Source organism: Carcharhinus amblyrhynchos, unplaced genomic scaffold (assembly GCF_965287045.1).
Source record: "Carcharhinus amblyrhynchos unplaced genomic scaffold, sCarAmb.v2.hapA scaffold_651, whole genome shotgun sequence".
NCBI lineage: Eukaryota > Metazoa > Chordata > Chondrichthyes > Carcharhiniformes > Carcharhinidae > Carcharhinus > Carcharhinus amblyrhynchos.
The window spans coordinates 18,099-39,153 of NW_027650391.1; the positions used below are offsets into that span (position 1 = coordinate 18,099).

Below are 21,055 nucleotides of genomic sequence, written 5' to 3' on the forward strand. Positions count from 1 at the left end.
AGGATTGTTCTCCCTGGAAAGACGGAGATTGAGGGACGAGCTAATACAAGTTTATCAAATTGTGAAGGACATAGACAGGGTGAACAATTGGAAGCTTTTATTCCCCAGGTCGGAAATGACAAACAAAAGGGGTCACAAGTTCCAGGAAAGGGAGGTGGGGGTGGGGCAAGGTTCAACACAGATATACGAGGGATGTTTTTTACACAGAGGGTGGTGGGGGCCTGGAATGCACTACCAAGCAAGCTGGATGAAGCAGACACATTAAGAACATCTAACACTTATCTAGATGGCCACATGGGCCATCCTGGGGATAGAGGGATACAGACGGATGGTTTAGTTAGGAACACATGATCGGTGCAGGCTTGGAGGGCTGAAGGGCCTGGCCCTGTGCTATATTGTCCTTTGTCGTATCCTTTGTCCCTCCCACTGAGAGTCGGACACAGTTGCTTCCCATCCTCTGTGACTATTTCAGTTCCAGCTTTGATAACCAAATAGGAAGGCACTACCACAGCAATACCCTGAAACCATGTGGAGACACTGCAGCTGGGAAAATACAGCAGTTTACCTTTTCATCAGAAAACTCATTTGGTTTGTAATGTCCAGTTTTTTGATCACCAGCAATTCAGTCCAAAGATAATGCATTCTATTTCTGAACTGGATGACGTTATATGTTTTTTTTCACGGAAGAAGAACATTAATTAGGAAGACTTTGCTAGCTGAATATCCCAGAGGTGAAAGGAAACGATATAAATGACTGGATTTTTCAATCTGGGTTTAATACGGAGAGAATACCTGCAGTGTATAATATCACATCACTGCATTCAACATGCTTCTACGAATGTTAAATAAAATATTCTACCCAGCACTTGCCGTCGTTGGTGTCCCTGGTAAGTGGCTATGACCATTGAATGTGCAAACATCTGTTTTTAAGCTGCCTCTGGTTTGTTCTCATAAGCTTCATGATGACAGAGTGGACAGCATTCAGGAAACCCATTATCAGTGATACCGGCTGACTTGCGGCATTATTCTGTTCCTTCAACAGATAAAAAACCTAGTTTATAACTCATATACTCTCTGAAATATCAACCTGCCACAATTAGGAGAATACCATGTAATGTGAAATCGATGGCAGTGAATGAAAATGCTTTGAAAGTAAATATGACTGTGGGAAGCTGCACCGTATCATTAAATATCTCTCAGTAAACACATTAGAATCCCGAACCCCAAAGATGATTTATATCTGTGTGGAACTGAACATTGAACAGGAACCATGATGAAATGCCTGACCACAGTGATTGTCCCTTATAGAGACTTTCAGTGTAGAATTGTATTAAATGTGGTTCACCAAAAAGAGTGGAATGTCTGAGCTTGGTGACCACATCTTCCTGGGAGTATCTGCCGATGTCAGACTTTACCTGATGAGTTCACAAACAGAGTGGAATAATTGACACCAGATGTTGAGTATTGTTCTGTATTTAAATAACAGGTTCGACTTACAACGGAAATTGTTTACTTCTAGAGGATATAAAGCGTTATTGAGACTGAAATGTCTAACTATGCCTCCCTTTGATGTGAACTTCTCCCACCAAATAAATATCAACTCAATGCTGGCATTCCGAAATTCAGAAAATAAGCTAAAAAAAATTCCAATGCACGTTGCATTTTTATCCCACTTCTGTTCTTTTGGTAATGCATTCCAATGTGTTCTTTTCGATTTCTGGGTTTTTTAACCTAGTGTACCACTGAACCAATGGACTGCACACATCAGATTATTTTAAAGGAACCATAAGGAAAAGTAATGATTTTAGACAAAATGCAGCACTTGATAGTTAGCTGTAATGAAATTAATTTAGCATTGAAATGTTCACTCTAAGGTTTATTAATTTATACTTCATGGCTTCAGGAATTATGTTGCTTGTTTCCTCTTCTATATTCTCAATTTCAATGTTCCAATTGGACACCTCAATGAGCTTTATTCTTTATGATTCCAGATATTTTCTGTAAATGTTGAAAGACAGCAATCCCAGAGATGGTCATGTGCAGGACCACTTCTCGCTATTCTTGGATCTGATTTAATCCTTTTACCCACAAAGGACATTTTTTAATCTTTGTCTGTACTGTTCCTTTGTCCCCTAAGTGTAATTTTGTTGAGATTAGACATGAGTATGCTGTCTTCTGATTTCCAGAATTTCTCTTTAAACTTAAAGTACTGTGTTCTATTGTACTGTAATCTGTCATCTTTAATTTCTGACATTCAGTCGAATAACGTATTGAAGTGTGGGCGTTTGCAGTACATTTTGCCGAGTAATGCTGATCATATTTTGTGTTTATACATGTTTTATTAGATATTGTGTTTTGCTCTCATTATTTTTTCCTAAAACGGACATTGTTTTATCATGTCTATTATTTTTCGAGCTTGTGCTATTCTCTGTTTGAAATATAAGATTGACTTTGATTCCCCATGAGTCCTTTTATATTGTTATCTGCATTAATACTGAACAATTAATAGTAGCCTTCCTGCCTTTTCATTCGCTTTAATACCTTCAGATGTAATCCACAACTGGAAGTTTTCGAATAATGTATCAATTTTCCACTTTAAATATATTTGAGTTCATTCTCTTTTATTTGACTGTATAGTTCCCCCTGCTCAGAAAATTTTGTTCTTTCTTTAAGCCATGAATGTTCCTGAAATGGTTCCTTCTGCAAGGACAATCCCAAAGTTTGTGTCAGTTCCATCATTCTGAGCTCGAAACTGTGCTCCAAAATTCCATTTGTGTTTTTCCATCTGTGTGTGTGTGTGTGTGTGTTATTACTCTTGTTATTCCCAGCTTTCAGTAACTCACAGCCAACTCCATTCCATCATTTTCAGCTCGGATATTGTGAGGACATTTTTTAGTGGTTAGTTTTACTCACTTCCGAATATCAGTTTAACTCTTCCCGGCCTAATAATATCCATTGCTGAAATTTAAACTCTGGCAGATTCCTCAGTATGAATTTGATACAATGCCCCGATCTCCGTTATAGTTGTGCAGAGTTCACATGAAACCCGAGGGTTAATCCATTGTCAATGTGTCTCTCTATATGTATGTTGGCTATGCAGCCTTTGTTTAGAAGAAATGTAACTACACTAGCTATGGTGTACAGCATTCAGTGAGTATTTTGGCAAGGTGTAAAAGTAACAGAGTTTGTTGTGGTGGTAGATTTTAACATCTCCTGTATTGACTGGGACTCACTAAGTGCTCAGGACATGTAAGGAGATACAGGATGTAGATTGTCCAACTAGGGAAGGGGTCAGACTGGACCTGGTAGTGTTGAATGGCCCTGGCCAGGTTGTCGATGTTTCAGTAGGGGAGAAGCTCTGGAACAGTATGGTTTAGTGTATTGCTGGACAAAGATAAGTGTAGTCCCCAAGTTAAGGTGCTAAATTGGGGGAAGGCTAATTACAACAATACTAGGCTGGAACTGAAGGCTGTGGATTGGGGGCAAATCAACATCTGGCATGTGGAAGACTTTCAAGTGTAGGTTGATAAGGATTCGGGAACGGCACATTCCAGTAAGGACAGAAGTTAATTATGGTCAGTTTTGAGAACCTTGGATAACGATAGTTACTGTGAGCCTAGTCAAAGAGGGAAAAAAGATTTGTCAAAGCCAGGAGGCTGGGAACACATGAAGCAAGTGTGACATACAAAAAACTTAAGCAAGGAGTAAGGAGAGCTAAAAGGAGTCACAAGATACATCAGACAGCAGGATTAAGGAAAATTCCAAGGCTTGGTATGCATATATAAAAAGAGCAAGAGGGTGGCCAGGGAGAGAATTGACCCATTCAAGGACAAGGAAGGGAGTCTATGCGTGGAGACAGAGGAAATGTACAATCTGTTAAATGAGTACTTTGTGTCAGTATTCACCAAAGAGAAGGAATTGGTGGATAATGAGGGTTAGATAGGTAGATAGGTTGAGGCATGTTGAGATCAGAAAGAAAGAGGAGTTATTGGGGTTCCTGAGCAACATTCAGGTAGACAAGTCCCCAAGGCCTGATGGGATATAGCCCAGAATACTGAGAGAGGCAAGGGAGGAAATTGTTGGGGCCTTGACAGAAATCCTTGTATCCTCACTGCTATAGGGGAGGTCCCATAGGACTGGAGAATAGCCAATGGTTTTCCTTTGATTAAGAAGGGTATCAAGTATAATCCAGGTAATTACAGGCCAGTGAGCCTTATATCAGTGGGAGGGAAATTATTGGAGAGGATTCTTCGAAACAGGATTTATTCCCATTCGGAAATAGGTGAACACATGAATGAGACAACATGGTTTTTTTTTTAAAGGGGAGGTCATGTCTCACGAACTTGATCGAGTTTTCGAGGAAGTGACAAAGATGATTGCTGAGATTAGGGCAGAGGATATTGTCTACATGGACTTCAGGAAGGCCTTTGACAAGGTCCCTCATGGCAGACTGGTGCAGAAGATGAAGTTATATGGGATCAGAGGTGAGCTGACAAGGTGGGTCCAAAACTGACTCGGTCACAGAAGACAGAGCGTATCAGTGGAAGGGTACATATCTGAAAGGAGGGCTGTGATAAGTGGCGTTCCTCAGGCATCAGTGCTAGGACTTTTGCTACGACACACAGTTTGGTGGATTTGCAGATCGTGACGAGGACCATCAGAGGATACAGCAGGATAGAGATCAGTTGGAGACTTGGGCGGAGAGATGGCAGATGGAGTTTAATCCGGACAAATGCGAGGTAGTGCATTTTGGAAGGTCCAATACAGATAGGGAAAATCTGGTAAATGGAAGAACACTTAAGAATATTGAGGAGCAAAGGGATCTGGATGAACAGAACACAGATCACTGAAAGTGGCAAAGCAGGTGGAGAGGATAGTTAAGAAGGCATACAGCATGCTGGCCTTCATCAGCAGCAGCATTGAGTTTAAAAAAAATGGCAAATCATATTGCAGCTTTATAGGACATTATTTAGGCTCCCTTGGAATACAGTGTTCAATTCTGGTTGCCACACTACCAGAAGGATGTGGAGGCTTTGGAGAGGGTGCAGAAAAGATTTACCAGGATGTTGCCTTGGATGGAGGGCATTCGCTATGAGGAGAGGTTGGAGAAATTTGGATTGATCTCAATGGAACAACGGGGGTTGAGGGGCAACCTGATAGAAGTCTACAAGATTATCAGGGGTATGGAGAGTGGCTAGTCAGAAGCTTTTTCCCCAGGGTGGAAGAGTCAATTACTAGGGGGGACAGGTTTAAGGTGTGAGAGACAAGGTTTAAAGGAGATGTACAATATAGGTGCCTGGAACTCTTGCCTGGGGATGTAGTGGAAGCGGATACAGTCGTGAATTTTAAGGGGCATCCTGACAAATGCATTAACACGATGGGAATAGAGGGAAATGGTCCCCTGAAGGGTAGAAGGATTAAGTTAAGTCAGGTACATGATTGGCGCAGGCTTAGAGGGCCAAACGGTCTGTTCCTGCCCTGTAACTTTCTTTGTTCCTTGTTCTTTGTTCATTCTCTGTTTTAATCCTTCTCACATGCCTGTGTACTTAGATCTATTTGTTGGAATGATGTACTTAGTTTGCTTGAAATAAATATTTCAATGCATTCGCCTTGAACTTGTATCTGACATACTCTCTGCAACGTTCTCCTTCTTACAAACCCCTTCAAGCACTCGATGTATCAAACTCCATTCAACATAACGAGATATCCACCTTATGTAATGATGATCTTTCCGAGTCCTGCAGCTCTGTTCCTAATAACACAATGAATTCTCCACCAATAAATGTGCACGTCCGCACTCCCTAAAGCTTCTTGGAGAGACTGTGTTTTTGTATTTTCCATTAACTAGAGCTCTGACCCATAATTTCTGACAATGCTGCCTACCAGACATTGGTTCTGGTATTTTTGCATTATTCCTGAACCCAGATAACCCTTTTCCTTTTCAAACGGTCCCTCGATCGTATCTAATCTGAATGTATTTATTTCATCTCTTCACCTTTCATTTGTGGAAATCATAAAGTTTCCTCATTCACAAATTCCATGTTACCAGAAAATACATTCAACACACAGATTCGACATTTATTCCACATCCACCTTTGGTCACTACAAGACATGAATCCTCCCAATCTCCCGCAATGCCATCCTTATCTTGGCCTTGATCACATCCTGATTTTTCACATTGTGCTCAATTTATTATGAGGCCAGTTCATTCAGCTGGCAACACATTTAAATGTCATCTCTCAGCAAATTTATCAAACAGATGAATGCTCACACGAAATTAAACCGTCTAAAGTGTTCAATTTATTATGAATTATTCAATGTTTGTCTAGACCATAAGACATAGGAGCAGAATTAGGCCACTCGGCCCATCGAGTCTGCTCCGCCGTTCAATCATTTCTGATACATCTCACATCCCCATTCTCCTGCCTTTCCCCCCAAACCCCTGATCCCCTTATTGATCAAAACCCTATCTATCTCTGTCTTAAAGATACCCAATGACCTGGCCTTCAGAGCCTTCTGCGGCAAAAAGTTCCACAGATTCACCACTCTCTGGCTGAAGAAATTCCTCCTCATCTCTGTTTTAATGGATTGTCCATTTAGCCTGAGTTTGTGCCCTCTGGTTCTAGTTTTTCCTACAGTTGGAAACGTTCTCTCTGCTTCCACTCTCTTCAGGCCTCGCAGTATTCTGTAAGTTTCAATAAGTTCCCCCTTCCCCTTTCTAAATTCCAGCGAGTACCGAACCAGAGCTGTTCCTCAGAACTGTACCAAACTGTTCCTCATACGACAAGCTCTTCATTACATGGATCATTCTTGTGAACCTCTTCTGGACCCTTTGCAAGGCCAGCATACCCTTCCTTAGATACAGCACCCAAAACTGCTCACAATATTCCAAATGGTGTCTGACTAGAGCCTTATCCAGCCTCAGCAGTGCATCCCTGCTCTTATATTCCATCCCTCTCGACATAAATGTTAACATTGCATTTACCTTCCTAACTGCTGACTGAACCTACATGCTAACCTGAAGGGAATCCTGAATGATGACCCACAAGCTCCTTTGTGTTTCTGATTTCCTAAGCATTTCCTCATTTATAAAATAGTCTATGTCTCCATTCCTCCTTCCAAACTGCACAACATCTAGTTACACATTGTATTCCATCTGCCACTTCTTTGCCCACTCTCCTAATCTTTCCAAGTCCTTCTGCAGCCCCCCTCCTTCCTCAATACTACCTGACCCTGTGTCGTCTATAGGCCCCCGAATAATGATCTGGAGGTGGGGCGGGCTGTTAACGCGCAAATAAGTGCGACGTGCAGGAATGGGACGGCAGTAGTTATGGGAGATTTCAATCTGCATATTGATTGGTCGACCCATGTTGGACGAGGTGGGCTCGAGGAGGAGTTCTTGGAATGCTGCCGGGATAATTTCCTTGAACAGTGTGTGTTGGAGCCGACGAGGGAGCGAGCTATCTTGGATCTGGTGCTATGTAATGAGGCGGGTAGAATTAGGGACCTTGCGGTGAAGGATCCTCTTGGAGAGAGTGATCATTGCATGGTGGAGTTTCTGTTGCAGATGGAGGAGGAGAAAGTGGGTTCCCGGACACGCGTCCTTTGTTTGAACAGAGGGGAGTACGGTAGGATGAGAGAAGAATTGGCGAATGTGGACTGGGGGAGCGCGTTGGAAGGTAGGTCTGCTGAGGAGCAGTGGAGGATCTTTAAGGAGATCTTTCTTGGTGCTCAGCAGAAATTTATTCCGATGGTCAAAAAGGACAGTAGGAGAGGTAATAAGCCGTGGATAACGAAGGAGGTGAAGGAAAGTGTTAAATTAAAAGCGGAGGAATTTAGAGTAGCTAAGAGCAGTGGGCGAGAAGAGGATTGGGAAAGGTTTAAATGTCAACAAAGATTGACAAAGAAGTTGATAAAGGAGGGTAGGAGAAGCTATGAAGCTGGGCTAGCGCTTAATATAAAAAAGGACAGCAAGAGTTTTTATAAATATATAAAAAGGAAGAGGCTGGCTAGGGTGAACGTTGGTCCTTTAGAGGATGAGAAAGGGGAGCTAGTGGTAGGGGATGGGGATATGGCTAAGGTATTGAATAACTTTTTTGTTTCTGTCTTCACGGAGGAGGACGTGAATAATTTGCCGGGTGTTAGCGATGGAAAGGTGGTAGGACTGGATGGTCTTAATGACATTACTGTTACTAGAGAGGTGGTGCTCGACAGACTGGAGGGGCTGATTGTGGACAAGTCCCCAGGACCGGATGGAATGCATCCGAGGGTTCTGAAAGAAATGGCGGAGGTTATAGTGGATGCCTTGGTGGTTATTTTCCAGACGTCGCTGGATTCCGGGGAAGTGCCGGAAGATTGGAAAACGGCTAATGTTACGCCGTTGTTTAAGAAGGGTGCCAGGCAAAAGGCGGGGAATTATAGGCCGGTTAGTTTAACGTCTGTGGTAGGTAAAATGTTGGAATCCGTCATTAAGGAGGAAATTGCGAGGCATCTTGAAGGGAATTGCTTGATAGGGCAGACGCAACACGGTTTCATTAAAGGGAAGTCGTGTCTGACAAATTTACTGGAGTTCTATGAGGATGTGTCTAGGGCAGTGGATAGAGGAGAGCCGGTGGATGTGGTCTTTCTGGATTTTCAGAAGGCGTTTGACAAGGTACCTCACAAGAGGTTATTGCAGAAGGTCAGGGGACATGGAGTTGGGGGTAGGGTGTTAGCGTGGATAGAGGATTGGTTGTCAAATAGGAGGCAGAGAGTGGGGGTCAATGGGTGCTATTCGGATTGGCGGTTGGTGACTAGTGGGGTGCCCCAGGGGTCGGTGCTGGGGCCTCAGCTATTTACCATTTATATAGATGATCTGGAGGAGGGAACCGAGTGCAGGGTGTCGAAATTTGCTGATGACACCAAGATTGGGGGAAAGGCAAATTGTGCGGAGGGTGTGGAGAGTCTGCAGAAGGATCTAGATAGGCTGGGCGAATGGGCCAGGAAATGGCAAATGGAATTTAATGTTGGCAAATGTGAGGTGGTCCACTTTGGTAGGAAGAATGGTAGGAAGGACTATTACTTACGTGGCGAAAAACTGCAGCAGGCGACGGTGCAGAGGGACCTCGGGGTCCTTGTGCATGAGTCGCAAAAACCCAGCTTGTAGGTGCAGCAGGTGGTCAGGAAGGCGAATGGGATGCTGGCCTTCATAGCGAGGGGGATTGAATATAAAAGTAGGGAGGTCTTGCTGCAGCTGTATAGGGCATTGGTGAGGCCGCAGCTGGAGTACTGTGTGCAGTTTTGGGCGCCGCACCTGCACAAGGATATTTTGGCCCTGGAGGGAGTGCAGAGGAGGTTTACTAGGATGATACCGGAGTTGAGGGGGTTGAGCTATGAGGAGAGGCTGAATAAACTAGGCTTGTACTCGTTAGAGTTTAGAAGAATGAGGGGAGATCTCATTGAGACGTATAAGATGATGAATGGGATGGATAGGATAGAGGTGGAGAGACTCTTCCCGCTCAAAAAAGACAGTAGGACTAGGGGGCACAGCCTCAAGATAAAGGGGAGGCGGTTTAGAACGGAGTTGAGGAGGAACTTCTTCACTCAAAGGGTGGTGAATCTCTGGAATTCTCTGAGGGATTGAGTTTAGGAGTCGGGAGGTAATGCTGCAACTTTACAAGACCCTTGTCAGGCCTCATTTGGAGTATTGTGCGCAGTTCTGGTCGCCTCACTACAGGAAAGACGTAGAAGCTATTGAAAGGGTACAGAGGAGATTTACAAGGATGTTGCCTGGACTGGGAGGCATGCCTTATGAAGTTAGGTTGAGGGAGCTGGGTCTCTTTTCCCTGGAGAGACGTAGGTTGAGAGGCGACCTGATAGAGGTTTATAAAATGTTGAGAGGAATAGATAGGGTGGATTCTCAGAGGCTATTTCCCCGGGTTGAAATGGTCGCTACGAGAGGACACAGATTTAAGGTGCGGGGAGGAAAGTACAGAAGTGATGTTAGGGGTAAGTTTTTCACTCAGAGGGTGGTGAGTGAATGGAATCGGCTGCCGTCAGTGGTGGTGGAGGCGAACTCGCTGGGGTCTTTTAAGAGACTTCTGGATGAGTATATGGGGTTTTATGGGATTGGGGGTTATAGATAGGAGTTGATGTGATCGGCACAACTCGTGGGCCGAAGGGCCTGTTTGTGCTGTAGTGTTCTACGTTCTACGTTCTACGTTCTACGTTGAAGTGGTGGAGGCTGCCTCGCTAAATATTTTTAAGAAGCGGGTTGATGGGTTCTTGATAAAAGAGGGGATTAAGGGTTATGGGGAGAGGGCGGGAAAGTGGAACTGAGCCACGACAGATCAGCCATGATCTTATTGAATGGCGGGGCAGGCTCGAAGGGCTAGATGGCCTACTCCTGCTCCTATTTCTTATGTTCTTATATCATTGTATCATCTGCAATTTAGCTTCAGCTCATCCCCTTCATTCATCCATCGGCTGAGGTATTCTCCTTTTTTCATTCAATTGTGGGACAAGAGTGTCGCTGGTTGGCCAGGTGTTTATCGCCCTACCCCACTTGCACTTGCGCTAAGGGGCTTGTTAGGCCATTCCAGAGGATAGCAGAGATTCAATCACTTTGGAGTCACATATACACCAGATCAGGTAAGGACAGTACATTTCCATCCCTAAAGAACATTGGTAAACCAGATGTTGTTATTCTCTGGCAATCGGCAATGGTTTCATGGTCATAAACAGATTATTAATTCCAGATTTTGTTTTTATTGAATTGAAATTCCAACATATGCAGTGACAGGATTGGAAGCCGGGTCTCCAGAACATTAGTTGAGTTTCTGCATTAACAGGACAGCGATGGCATTATTCGGCTAAGCCCCATTATAATCAGAATGAATTTACTTTATGACCTGTTATCAGGTACAATTGGCAGCAGACAATTGTTCTTTTTTTAGTTGAACATTGTAAGAAAATGCCACATTTGCTTGATCATGTGACTGCAATTAAAATGTTGTATAAAGTTAAAGTTCACCTTGCCATAAACACTACTACATAATACAAAATTTTAACTGATGCGACAACCGTCCCACTTATATGCCTCACCCAAACCAAAAATAACTCTTTTTGTCATCCTGCATGCAAATACAGGAGATGTAAACACGTCCATTTACCTCCACATCTTCCACATTCCAAAATGACAAGCACACATTCCAGCTCAAAAAAAGTGATGTTCAGGAAGTTTATGTATTTCTGTAAATGTATCCACAGCGCCAATGGATTCTCCTGTACACTGGGAGAAGTACGTGCACAGATTGTGTCACCGTTTTGCTGAGATTCAGTTTGCCAGCCCCATTCTGTGTCTCCATTTGTTTGTTCCTTCAGTTCTGCACTCCACTGGGTATGAGCTCTCAATCATTGGCCTTGACATTCTGTCACTGAAGCTGAAGCCTGAGCAATATTCCAATTTGTTCCTGAACATCTGGTTGTTTGTCTGTTTACTAGAACAATGAGTACAATTGTTCTTGCATTGTTCCATATTTCCTGCCAAACCAATTCTGTCTGTCGTTTACCTGGACAACAATCCCTCCAGTACTCTAACACTGTTCTTCATCAATGCAGCCTCCCCTCCATACCCCATCTGTCCACGGCCTGAAGAGGCACATACAAACACAACAGACAGACACACACGATGACATATACACACAAACACATAAACGTTTAGAACTGTCATGAATACCTTATACACAGGACAAAGACGAGAAACATGGGGAAAAAAAACATCTGTGGAGAATCGTTGCCTTTATATTCCCGCTACAGATGCTCTCAGACCTGCTGTCTTCCAGCATTTTCCGCTTTGTTGTTCGCAGATTCCATTATCCACAAGTGTGTTTGCCTTTACTTTGTACACGGGAATGCTTCATACACCACCGTGGCCCGGGGTGGATTCTGGGTTAGGGAATGACATTTTGTTTTATATATATGGTGGCACAGTGGGTTAACACTGCTGCCTCACAGCGCCAGGGACCCGGCTGGGATCAGTGCCTGTGTGGGATCTGCATGTTTTCCCTGTGTCTGTGTGGGTTTCCTCCTGTTTCCTCAGGCAGTCTGAAAGACATGCCTGCATTTATAGCACGCAAAGAAAATGTGAAGTTTGCACCCGGGGTTGGGGTCCAATACCGGATGTGGGGATCTGTTCACAGTTTGGCTGGCAGTGTGTTGGAATAGTCTTTCATTCACTGTTCACAGTGAGCTGATCCAGTCCCAGAGAATTGTGTGTCTTTTTTGATCGAGGGACATGTTCATGCTATTAGGGGTCAATTCTGAAAGTGGAGGGCTCTCCGATACTGACATTGTTGATGTAGGAAAAGGATCTAATCCTGAGGAGCTCCTGAACAGTATGAGCCAAGTATTCCAAATACTGAGATGTGCTACCAGTGTGACAATCATAGCTGTCAAACTATTTTATAATACTGAAGTGTTCACTGTATCCTCTCTTCACAGGTGCTGTCAGACCTGTTGAGAGTCTTCCAACATTTCCTGTTTATGTTCAGACCCCCCGTACACACTTGTGTGTGGCTAATTTTGATGAAGTTACCTGATCAGGACAGGGTGGGATCCTGAATGTGTACTACTTCTGTGTGTTGTATTAACCTGTGTTTGGTGCAGAGGGAGGATGGGTGTGAGGGGGGTTCATCCACAGTGAAATATGTAATACTAACTGTCGTTGCTATATGAATGACAGTTTTCATCCAGCAGCAGGCATTATTTCCAACTCAGGGTGTCTGTCCCCTGGAAATATTTTTCATTGCTAAAGGTGCGGAGAGGGAGGAGGATGATTGTGAAGGAAGTCTGACCATCAATTTTGTTGAAACATGTGATCCTCAGTATTATTCTAATTCTGAGAAAGCACAGTCCCTCAGTGTGAGGGTGGAATGATTGATCCTGGGAGAAGGCGGCTGCGAGAGGATCTTATAGAAACATATAAGATGATTAGAGGTTTAGATAGGGTGGATAGTGATAGCCTGTTTCCTCGGATGGAGAAAGCTAGCACGAGGGGGCACGGCTTTAAATTAAGGGGTGGTAGTTATAGGACGGATGTCAGGGGTAGGTTCTTTACCCAGAGGGTGGTGAGGGACTGGAATGCCCTGCCTGCTGCAGTTGTAAATGTGCCTAGTTTGGGGGCGTTTAAGAGATCCGTGGATAGGTTTATGGATGGAAAGGGATTGGTTTAGGTTAGAGGGTCATTGCTTTTTAACTGGTCGGCACAACATCGTGGGCCAAAGGGCCTGTTCTGGGCTGTAATGTTCTATGTTCTAAATCTGCATGTGGACCTGAACCTGAAAGGTGAACATTCCTTGTGATGCCACAATATCTTCCTGTGTGTATCTAGCCGAACCCCAACATCCATGTGTCCAATAGTGAAACAGAAGCCATCATGGGACAAGTGCCATCTTCTGGTTGTGCGCCTGATAATTGGGTTAAATGGACACTCTGAGGACAGTCTATTCATGGGCAGTGTGTGCCATGGGAGGGGATGAACAAGGCTTTATTCCTGAATAGAATGTCTCAGCAGTATTTGTGTCTGTGTCTGCATCTTGTATTTCCTTATCTTTGTTATCCTGGTAAATGATCTGGCCACAGAACGTGCTTGGTAATTCTTCAACAATGTGACAATCCCCCATTTGTTACAAACGCTAAGCATTCAGTCAACGTGGGTGTCAATCTAAGATATTTATTTGGAGGGATGTTCGGATCAACTGATGCCAATCCTTGGTGTCCGATATCGAAACGTGACCTGTCATCTGTTAACTCTGTCAAAAACATTAAATCAAACTCCAAACTCATCAAAACATTTGAAATATCAACCACCCTCCCCCTGTAAGCCTGATCTCTGACTGTATTAATCCTTTATCTGGTGTGGAATTGAGATAGGTGGATGAAGCCAGGATCGAGATTTTAAAACAATAATTTCTGACGGAGATCAAATCCGCAAAATGTTTAGTGCAAAACCACTTCCCTTAGTGCCTGAACCAGAAAAGTAGAATGCAACAGCAGTAATACTGATCCTGCTTTTCCACCGTCTCTGTCTTACAGTTAATTTACTGGACATTCTGGTCCTGTCCCGGGATAAATGTGGCCTCTCCATCTGCACAACTCGCTACCTGCTCGCAATGGCAACAGCGGATCTACTGGTCATTATCATTGTGGTTATACTTACCACCATCAATGACTATTATTTTCCTGGTAGTTTCCTGTATATCACGGCTGTGTGTAGTTTCAAATCTGTCCTAATGGGTGCAGCCACAGATTGTTCAGTCTGGTTCACCGTGACATTTTCGTTTGATTGATTTGTGGCCATTCGTTGTCAGACGTTGAAAATGAAATATTGCACTGGGAAAACTGCAACAGTGATTCTTGTAACAACTGGTGTTCTGCTTCGTTTAAAAAATATTCCCTTCTACTTTACAAAGGGCCCTATGTTCATATTTAAAAATGTACCGTGGGGCTGTGAAACAAAGGTAAGCACATTTACTGATCCCATATGGGTCGGATTCCAATGGTTTGATAAGGCTGTGACTCCATTGCTCCCATTTGGTTTAATTCTATTGATTAATGCTCTGACAGTCAGACATATTTTGATAACTAGTAGAGTCCGTAAAAGACTGGTTGTTCCCCATAAGGATGGAAATAACATTGATCCAGAGATGGAGAGCAGAAGAAAGTCAATGATTTTACTCTTCACTATATCCGGAATGTTCATTCTACTGTGGTCAGTCAATGTTGTACAATTCATATATGTTAAGGTGGTAGGTTTATTTTCCATCAATGACTCTGCGTATATATTACAAGCTGTCGGAGGCCCAATGCTCAATTTAAATTGCTGCACAAACACATTTATTTATGTGGCCACTCTTAGCAAGTTTAGGGAACAATTCATTTTGATGTTGACATATCCTCTCAAAACAATTACACAGAGACTCATCCAATTGGGGAAATTCCCCTGATGACTGATAGTTGACTCAGTGGATGAGCATTTTCATATGGTTACTATGATTACTTTTACCAAGCTTCAAGCTTCTTCTTGTCACTATGCAAACCATGCAGCATGAAGGCCTGATCTGCCAACTTTAATGGTCAATCACACATTCAAAGTATTTCAGTGGCCACATTGAAACCTATTGATCATGCAGTGCTTTGACAGTTGGGAGAACCAATGGGGTTTGTCCAACCTGTGGGAAATCTGTGGGGACGAAATGCAGCTTTAGGCCTTTCGAAGTTCACTATACACACATCCTTTACAACTGATGGTACTGTAAACAAATTAGTGTAAGTCTTTGTAATTGAGTTAATTGATAAGTCAAAAAGAAACCATGTGTTTTGTAGCCCGGTGAGGCACTGAAGCAATCGAGGGCAAGAGTTGCCTGATATATGAAGTCATTTGTGAATCATGGAGTTTGTGGTGATCCTTCGTGACCTGCACTCTGGCAAATGTATGTTTCATGGTGCCAGCGTGTGGCCCCAACAATGAGATGGCAATGAATGCGAACAACTTTCAGTGAAACGGAATAAGGTGACATACCACAGTGACAATGAAAGTGTTAATAATCAGACAAGATTAGAAATGACAGAAACCTCTCTGGGAAAAAAAAACACCGGTCTTGAGTGAGGCAGACCAAGTTTCGTTTCAAGGAACATATCATTCCCCGTTACAACAGCAGCTTTAATAATGTAATAGGAGCAGAAAAAAATAATAAAATGATGTGCAACTGCAGCTCACGTGTTAGATGAAGGAGCAATGGAAATGGAAGGAAATTGGAGGTTGATATTCAATTAGTCAGAAATGACGTGCCAGACTCTCTGGCCTCCCAGCTGGTGGCAGATTGTGTTCTAGTGGTGATTATCTGGCCCTACAACTGTTAATGGGAATTCCCATTGATGTCATGCTGGAAACCCGGATCGGGCTGTGTGCTGCTGGCAGTACAGGAGAATTCCACCAGTGTGAACAGTCGGATAATTGCCCCAATAATTATCATTGATTGATGATATAGGGGACGATTCCCCAGGTCCAGTTAACTGTCCGAGTAGAACAACGGGTCGGGAAGCATCAGGTTGAGGGGGGGGTGGCGGTGAGTGGGTGGTTGCAGTCAGATTTGGGACCAGCATCTGGCTAATCGAGAGTCTCCTTGTCAATGTTTTCTGATATAATCAGCCAGTTCCAATACGGATTCGAGTCACATCCAACTTGTCAACATTATAACAAACAGTAATCATATGAAGGTGTTTCTCTGGCTGAAGTTAAAATTGTCCCGCTTTGCATATTATAATAAGGACTTGCATTCTTCCTGATCCCTCCAACACCTCTTGAGATTATAATAAGTTTTATAGTCAAATAGATGTTCATTTGTATTTAGTCTGAGTCCACTGACACAATGTAGTTCAGGTAGCAGCCCATGTTCTTCAGAGAACTGGAATATCTCACCGTCTTCATTACAAAGGGCAAGGGAGGAATGGAGGAGAAGATTCACATGTGAATTTTGCAAAATATCCATCACTCAGTCAACAGTACTGGAGGAATGCCAGCCTTTTTTCTCAAATAGATGTTACGTTGTAAGGTTTTGATGTTTCTATCCTTCTGAAATGTATTTCCAATTTTTTTTTCACTTGGTGAGCTGTAAATCTCACAGTGCAGTCTGAGATGGTGACATTCAATACTGAAATTTAAACTCTCTCTGCATGGATTCAGGGTGGTGTAGGGTATCAGTGCCCGAGCATTTCTGCCACTCCGACTTGGACACTGAACCTCAAACTTCTATTCACTTACTAATCACATACCTCTCAAATAAAATCATTTCAAAACAAAGAATGCCAGATACCCAGCATTTATTAAGTGGTGCATGTCAAACACAGCTTTAACAGCTAAGGGGCGGGGGGAATGGGGACAGGGGAGGGGGTGGGGGGGCAAACCAGGGCCCAGGATCAGATCATCAATTTTCTTCTGCCCTTTGCCCTTCACCAGCTAACAAGAAAGGTGGATGAATGAGTTCTGCTCATTTCTGGACAACAAGCATATACAAATACTGTAATGATAATATAATTGGAGCAGATGAACATATGAGATCTGAGAATGAATAGGCTTGTCAGCCTGGCCATGTCTCCCCTGTCAATACAACCATCATGGCTGATCTGATCATAATATCAAACGTACTTCATACAAGGGCCACAAAAAGCTGAAAATGAGACTGGTTAGGTGTTTATCTACCACCGAAGTGAAACTTAAATTAAAACTCCCTCAGGAAGAGAGTTCCAAAGAATCACCACAGTTTGAGGAAAGAAAAGCTTCTTACCAGCTATGAAATGTGGATCATGCAGTAGTCCCTGTTCAGAAGGATGTTATTTGTCCCCACGTGTCTGTACTGAAAATCTGTAAGTAAAATTCCTGAGATTCACTCCCCGTCTGTGGTCTTTTATTTATTTAAACAAAACTGCTCATCACCCAATTCCCATTTCAAACCCATTATTGATTGGAAATGACCATACATTCAGGCAGTGCATTCTGCATGTGGACAACACACTGCATCATTACATTTGCCTCATGTCATATCTGGTGTTTCTGTCAAGCTTCCCAAACATGTGCCCTCTCTGCTCGCTTCTATGACCAATACCAAAATGTTATCCTCACCTTCACTTTCCAAAGCCCCTCATGATAAAGAACACTTCAAATAAACATCTGCTCCTATTCCTCTTCTACAAAAGAAAAATTCTACAAATTCCACCCATTTATCTCTTTAACTAATATCCTTCATTGTTGGAATAAATCATCTTGAATTCTCTCTGCACTATCACTCCAATACCTGCCTTATGTGTGATACCTTGGTCATAAGAACATAAGAACATAAGAAATAGGAGCAGGAGTTGGCCATCTAGCCCTTCGAGCCTACCCCGCCATTCAATAAGATCATGGCTGATCTGAAGTGGCTCAGTTCCACTTTCCACTTTCCCCCCATAACCCCCAATCCCCTTGCCTACCAAAAACCCATCTACCCGCGTCCCAAACATATTCAGTGAGGTGGCATCCACCACCTCAACGGGCAGAGAACTTCAGAGATTCACCACCCCCGAGCGAAGAAGTTCCTCCCCAACTCTGCTCCAAACTGCAGCCCCCCCATCTCGAGGCTGTGCCCTCCAGTACATAAGAAATAGGAGCAGGAGTAGGCCAACCAGCCCCCCGAGCCTGCTCTGCCATTCAAGATCATGGCTGATCTCAGTTCCACATTACCGCCCTCTCCCCATAACCCTTAATCCCCTCTCTCATCAAAAAATCATCAACCCACGTCTTAAAAATATTTAACGAGGCAGCCTCCACAACTTCAATGGGCAGAGAATTCCAGAGATTCACCACCCTTTGAGTGAAGAAGTTCCTCCTCAACTCTGTCCTGAACCGCCCCCCCTTTATCTTGAGGCTATGCCCCCTAGTCCTACTGTCCTTTCTGAGCGGTAAGAGTCTTTCCACCTCTATCCTATCCATCCCATTTATCATCTTATACGTCTCAATGAGATCTCCCCTCATTCTTCTAAACTCGAACGAATACAAGCCTAATCTAGTTAGCCTCTCCTCATAGCTCAACTCCCTCAACTCCGGAATCAGCCTAGTAAACCTCCTCTGCACTCCCTCCAATGCTAAAATATCCTTGCGCAAGTACGGCGCCCAAAACTGCCCACAGTACTCCAGCTGCGGCCTCACCAACGCCCTATACAGCCGCAGCAAGACTTCCCTACTTTTATATTCAATCCCCTTCACGATGAAAGCCAGCATCCCATTTGCCTTCCTGACCACCTGCTGCACCTGCAATCTGGGTTTTTGCGACTCATGCACAAGGACCCCGAGGTCCCTCTGCACCGTCGCCTGCTGCAGTTTTTCTCCACGTAAGTAATAATCCTTCCTACCATTATTCCTACCAAACTGAACCACCTCGCACTTACCAACATTAAATTCCATTTGCCATTTCCTGGCCCATTCGCCCAGCCTATCCAGATCCTCCTGTAGACTCTCCCTACCCTCCGCTCAATTTGCCTTTCCACCAATTTTGGTGTCATCAGCAAATTTCGACACCCTACACTCAGTTCCCTCCTCCAGATCATTTATATAAATGTTAAATAGCTGAGGCCCCAGCACCGACCCCTGGGGCACTCCACTAGTCACCATCCGCCAATCCGAATAACACCCATTGACCCCCACTCTCTGCCTCCTATTTGACAACCAATCCTCTATCCACGCTAACACCCTACCCCCAACTCCATGCCCCCTGATCTTCTGTAATAACCTCGTGAGGTACCTTATCAAACGCCTTCAGAAAATCCAGGAAGACCACATCCACCGGCTCTCCTCTATCCACCGCCCTAGACACATCCTCATAGAACTCCAGTAAATTTGTCAGACACGACTTCCTTTTAAAGAAACCGTGCTGTGTCTGCTCTATCAAGCAGTTCTCCTCAAGATGCTTCGCTATTTCCTCCTTGATGACGGATTCTAACATTTTACCTACAACAGACGTTAAACTAACCGGCCTATAATTTCCCGCCTTTTGCCTGGTACCTTTCTTAAACAACGGCGTAACATTAGCTGTTTTCCAATCTTCCGGCACTTCCCCGGAATCCAGCGATGTCTGGAAAATAACCACCAAGGCATCCACTATCACTTCCGCCATTTCTTTCAGAACCCTTGGATGCATTCCATCCAGTCCTGGGGACTTGTCCACAATCAGTTCCTTCAGTCTGTCGAGCACCGCCTCTCTAGTAACAGTAATGTCATCAAGACCCTCTAGTCCTACCACCTTTCCATTTCTAACATCCGGCAAATTATTCACATCCTCCTCCGTAAAGACCGAAACAAAAAAGTTATTCAAGACCTCCGCCATATCTCCATCCCCTACCACTAAGTCCCCTTTTTCGTCCTCTAAGGGTCCAACGTTCACCTTAGCCAGCCTCTTCCTTTTTATATATTTATAAAAACTCTTGCTGTCCTTTTTTATATTAAGCGCTAGCCCAGCTTCATAGTTTATCCTACCTTTCTTTATCAACTTCTTTGTCAATCTTTGTTGACATTTAAACTTCTTCCAATCCTCTTCTCGCCCACTACTCTTAGCTACTCTATATGCGTCTGCTTTTAATTTAATAATTTCCTTTATCTCCTTCGTTATCCACGGCTTATTTCCTCTCCTCCTACGGTCCTTTTTTACCATCGGAATAAATTTCCGCTGAGCACCAAGAAAGATCTCTTTAAAGATCCTCCACTGTTCCTCAGCAGACCTACCTTCCAACGCTCTTTCCCAGTCCACATTCGCCAATTCTTCTCTCATCCTACCATAATCCCCTCTGTTCAAAAAAAGGACGCATGTCCGGGAACCCAATTTGTTGTCCTCCATCTGCACCAGAAACTCCACCATACAATGATCACTCTCCCCAAGAGGGTCCTTCACCGCAAGTTCCCTAATTCTACCCGCCTCGTTACATAGCACCAGATCCAAGACAGCTCGCTCTCTCGTCGGCTCCAACACACACTGTTCGAGGAAACTATCCCGGCAGCATTCTAAGAACTCCTCTTCGAGCCCACCGCGTCCAATATGGGTCGACCAATCAATATGCAGATTGAAATCCCCCATAACTACGGCCGTCCCATTCCTGCACGCCACACTTATTTGTGTGTTAACAGCTCTTCCCACCACCAGATCATTATTGGGGGGTCTATAGACGACACCTACCAGTGTCTTCCTCCCTTTGCTGTTCCTAATCTCTACCCACAACGATTCCACCCTCTGCTCCAATATCATTCCTCGCTACCACCCTGATGCTATCCTTAATCAACAGAGCTACGCACCCCTCTTTTCCCTCCCGCCTATCCTTCCTAAACACTTGATAGCCCTGAACATTCAGCTCCCAGTCCCTGTCATCTTGCAGCCACGTCTCTGTAATGGCCACCAGATCATATCCATTTGTGTCGATCTGCGCCACCAGCTCATCCACTTTATTCCTAATGCTTCGCGCATTCAGATAAAGCACCTTCATCCCAGCCTTCACC

At 43.9% G+C, this 21,055-nt stretch overlaps 1 pseudogene; it reads left to right on the forward strand.

Annotated features, from left to right (window-relative positions):
* The first annotated feature begins 826 nt into the window (after nt 1-826).
* On the forward strand, nt 827-14,984 carry LOC145339750 (putative G-protein coupled receptor 139; annotated as a pseudogene).
* The last annotated feature ends 6,071 nt before the right edge of the window (nt 14,985-21,055 follow it).